The sequence below is a fragment of the Sturnus vulgaris genome, chromosome 28 (genome assembly GCF_052056855.1).
Source record: "Sturnus vulgaris isolate bStuVul1 chromosome 28, bStuVul1.hap1, whole genome shotgun sequence".
In the NCBI taxonomy this organism is placed as follows: domain Eukaryota; kingdom Metazoa; phylum Chordata; class Aves; order Passeriformes; family Sturnidae; genus Sturnus; species Sturnus vulgaris.
The window spans coordinates 3,994,711-3,999,124 of NC_142270.1; the positions used below are offsets into that span (position 1 = coordinate 3,994,711).

At 41.0% G+C, this 4,414-nt stretch overlaps 1 long non-coding RNA gene across 1 annotated transcript; it reads left to right on the forward strand.

Moving 5' to 3' along the window:
• Positions 1-952: 952 nt before the first annotated feature.
• LOC148220991 (uncharacterized) lies at positions 953-3,529 on the forward strand. Its single transcript, XR_015808637.1, has 3 exons — positions 953-979; positions 1,194-1,226; positions 3,276-3,529. It is a non-coding gene; the product is annotated as an uncharacterized LOC148220991 (long non-coding RNA).
• The last annotated feature ends 885 nt before the right edge of the window (positions 3,530-4,414 follow it).

The following is a 4,414-nucleotide window of genomic DNA, read 5'->3' on the forward strand; positions in this document are numbered from 1 at the left end:
ACAGCGTGGTTTTGCTACAGTGCACACTGACAATGAGAAAACAAAGAATATTTCAGGACACTCGAGGATCAATGCAAGCTATAAAGCAAATTGTTTCCAATAAAGTCAGTGGTTTTGCCACAAAAATCCGTTTGAAATTCATCCCCCTTATTTTAAATATTTCCTTTGTAAAGAATTTTTGCTGTCACACATTCTCTTCTTTCTGTCTCCTTTTTGTCATTTGGAATGAGCCAAAGGCACCTACAGTCCTCAAATCCTTTCCTCAAAACCATCAAATGAGCTTAAAACTGGGACCAGGAAAGAAAGTTGGCAGAAGCTGTCAGTAAAAAAAAAACAACTTTTTCCATGTTGAGTTTGCAGAGAGGTTTCTGCATCCATTGGAAGAGAGCTTTACAATAAATGTATTTCTAGATGAAATTCGAAATTTGATTTGAAATTAAATTTTAAATTTAATTTGAAATTTATTTTTAAATCAAATTTTAGATTTAAATCCATCAGGAAGCCATTGGTGGCCACAGAGGGACAGCACTGTAGCACCCCAGAAAAAGGTGGAAATGTCTTTGTATATTAAATTTTATATAAACCATGGCTACAGGAGTGGGCTGGGCTGGAAGAGCTTGTGAAGTTTTGTTGATATTTGTGTGATTGCTGCTGGATCTGGGCCCATGGGAGGCAAACTGGTTGTAGTTAGAGAAACGACTGGCTTGGAGATTTTCTCATGGAATGGGTTTCTGTTGGAAAATGTCAGATTCCCAGAACCCAAACTCTTGGTGGGAACAAACACAGCACATCAAAGAGAAATGGCATTCCTGGGAGAAAGGGGAAACAGAGAAAACCAAGAAAAGAGGGGGGAAAATCCCTCAGTATCCCTAAAAGAAGAATGAGTGCTAATAATGAGACGCTGAAGTCTTGCTCCAATAATTATTTCAATTATTTCAATTATTCAAAAGGAATAACTGCAAGGATGCTGTGGTGCATTGTGAGTATATAAAAAATTATATATAGTATATAAAAAATGGTATCAAGTACATAGCAAGAAATATCCTGAGCATTCACCAGAAGCCTCTATTTCTTGATCAGAGTAGAACATTAAATTTTCTTTTGGTTGTATTTATGTTTCTGTATCATCTTCTCCTCGCTGCACATTTATTTCACAAGATCTCAAATTGCTCTCTTTGCTGCTTTCTCCACAGGTTTAGCCAGGCATGAAGGGGTAATGAATGCTGGTAAGTGCTTTTCAAGCTTAATTAATGGTCAGAAGAAATATCAACATTCTTGACGAGATGTTTTTGTAATGTGAGTAAATACAATTGTCTTGCTCAGAGTAGAGATGAAGCCCTGGGGAAGTTTGCTAGAGGAACATCCTGACATTGCCTTTTAATAATGAAGTCCTTGCACATGTTTCAGCAGATAATGTTGTCATGCAGGTGGGACATGAGACAACTGAGCACTTGGGCAGTGATTTTGAAGAGGAAAGAATTTAAATTTCAGAGTAGAAAACTCTCCTCTCACTCTTCCAGCTCATCCACTTTTAATGGAAATTGCCTCATATTAGAGACACAGGAAAAAAAATTACTGAATAACAGATGTTTTCAACTTCAACTCTCTTCTAACATCCTGCCTTTGAGTCTGTATATGTTTTGGTCAAGTTTAAATTAAATATGACAAAACCCCACTTAGCAGTTTTCAAATAACCTCAAGCTGTGAAGGGGTTTATTTAATTCCAGAATTAACTGGAGATTTAAAATCCAGGCTCACAAAGGGATGTAGAAACTGTATTCACATCCAGGTGTTTAACTCCCCAAATCAGTGAGTTTGGATCTTTAAATCATTAGAATCATGGGATGGTTTGGGATGGAAACTTGAGAATTATTTCCTTCCATGGGCAGGGACACCTTCCACTATCCCAGGTTCTCCCATCCCATCCAGCCTGGCTTTGGACACTTCCAGGGCTGGGACTTCTCATTCTGAATTATTTCTAATGTATCCCAAAGGTCAGGACAGGTAAAACAAATCCAAATATTCTCATCAGGCCCAAGCTCCATCCAACCTGGCAAACTTACAGGATTTGCCTTAACTTTTTTAGTATTGCTTGATCCCTACTAAAAAATGAGGAGCCAGGCTGGGCAGTTGGAGAAAGGTATTCACAAAATTATTAATTAATTGTGTAAGGTCCAAACCAAACTGTTCTGAGGAGCACTCATAGCTCAAAAAAATAAATTAAAAAAAAATAATTAAAAAATAAAAAATTATTAAAAAAAAAGCCCATCTGGTGGCAGAGCTCCCCAGGGGTTTAAAAATAGCAGTGCCTGCTCTGCAGACACGGCTCCTCATGCATTCACATGCTGATGAACCATCTGATCTGTCCTGCATTTGACTCTGACAATGGCCCTGCAGAACCCCAGGCTGTGCATTAAGCCCTCGTAAAAACACTTAGGGGCCATCACTGTCAGTGGCACACTGCATGTGCCTGGCAAAAAAAAAAAAAAAAATGAACATAACCGGGCTTTTATTATCCCCAGGCAAAAAGGATTAGCATGGAACACCTCCAGTTCTCTGCCCAGCCATGCTCGGTTCCCAGTGCTAATGGCATCTTGCTCATTTTGGCCTCTGTGAGCAGGAGCTGTCACCATGACGAGCACACACACACCAAGGTAAACACTGAGAGGTGGCTGAGCTCTGAGAAATGCCAAATAATCAAACCCCCACCATCCCAGCAGGATTTGTTGGGAGGTCTTCATCACCCTGAGCAGATAGAACAGATTAAATGCGGTATCCAGGATTATCTTGATGAAGTTCTCCTCTTCGGTATGCATTTTTGTGAAGTTTCAGAGCGCTATTAGCAAGATTTAATTAATTAATCAACATCCTTTATCCTGGTGGGTATCACTGAGGATGTGCTGATGCAAGAAACGCTCAGAAAGTTTTGCTATTGAAGAATCAGCCTCTAAAAGCTTTTCCTCTTCAAAGACAGCGAGGTCAGAGCAGGGTTTATTGCAATCTTCCCCCCAACAGAGGCCAAAAAATTAATACTGGGGGTAATTAACACCCTGGCTTGCCTTGCAGTCACAAGTGGTGGCCTTGTTGTAAAGTCTGTGGCCACACCACATTGCTCATGGCTTTCAGTGCCCTGAGCTGTCACAAACGGGCAGTAAATGTTCCAGGCAGATGAATTAATGGGATAAACGTTTGCAGAGGGAGCCTGAGCCAGTTGTGTGCAGGAATTCAGAGGGAGAGGATCAATACCACTTTTAACAAATCGCTTTTTTTTACAGGATCTCTCTGCTCCCCCTTTCTCTTCTCCTCTGCTGCCTGTCTCAGCATGTTTGGGTATAATTTGTGGTGGACAGTGAACTGTGCTGAAGCATGAGATGGAGCTTTTATGATATGGCACAGCAACAAGACCACGAGGAAGGCATCACTGTCTCAAAAATGCAGACAGAAAATGATATCAATAATCTCACCAAAATCCTGCCTTGGTTTGTAGCTCTTTACAGCCTCCAAAGAGGCTCCATGATTTTCCTCATTAGCAGCCTCTAAATTTCTTTGATTTCTTATCCCCTTGTTTTTTCTTTCCCCCCCTGAGAGGATGAGAAATTTTATTCTGTCCCAGGATCCTCCTCCTTACTTTGCCATGATCCAGAGGTGAACAAATCATGGCATCAAATGTTTCAAACTCGTTAGGCAAAGTGTTAATTAAGATTGCATTGCTCCTGAAAATCAGTTAAAATATCAGTGAGGGTATTTGTGGTTACCTAAAGGGAATGCCAGGAGCATTTTGAAGGTGTTAGTCTTGGATATCTTGAGCTCTCTGATTTTCCCCTGATCTAATCCCACAGTAGAAAATCAGATGTCAATCATCAGATGAGTTGGCAGCTCCCTGCTGGTGCAGTTACAACACACTGGGAGGGTATCAAAACATGTTCAATAAAATATAATTCAGACACGAGCATAAATCGAATTCAAAAGGCAAAATTCTCCACTCTTGCTGGTTTTTATAAAGAGCCAAACTGTAGGACTGTGTTCCAATTATCCCTCAGAGCCAATGAGATGAGAAATAAATGAGGCTTTGTCTGAGCAATGCAGAGCAACAGCGTTACCCATCCCAAAATTACTGCTGCAAAAAAATGGGCCAGACACTGAACAGCCACAGCCTGAAGCAGGAGCCTGCCAGGGCAGGAAACCTGGATTTGGGGAAAGAGGAATTCCTGCCATTCCTCTGTCACTGCCCCACGTGTCCAGCAGGGTTTGGATCTCGTTGTCTCAGGAGGAGTTGGGTTCAGGGGAGGCACGGAGATGCTCTGATTTATCCAGGATAAAAGGGTCAATGAAATAACAGCAGTGTGTTCATTTCAGAGAGCACAGATCACAAGATTCCCTCTTATTAAGCTACTCCTAAATAGACTCCCAAGCC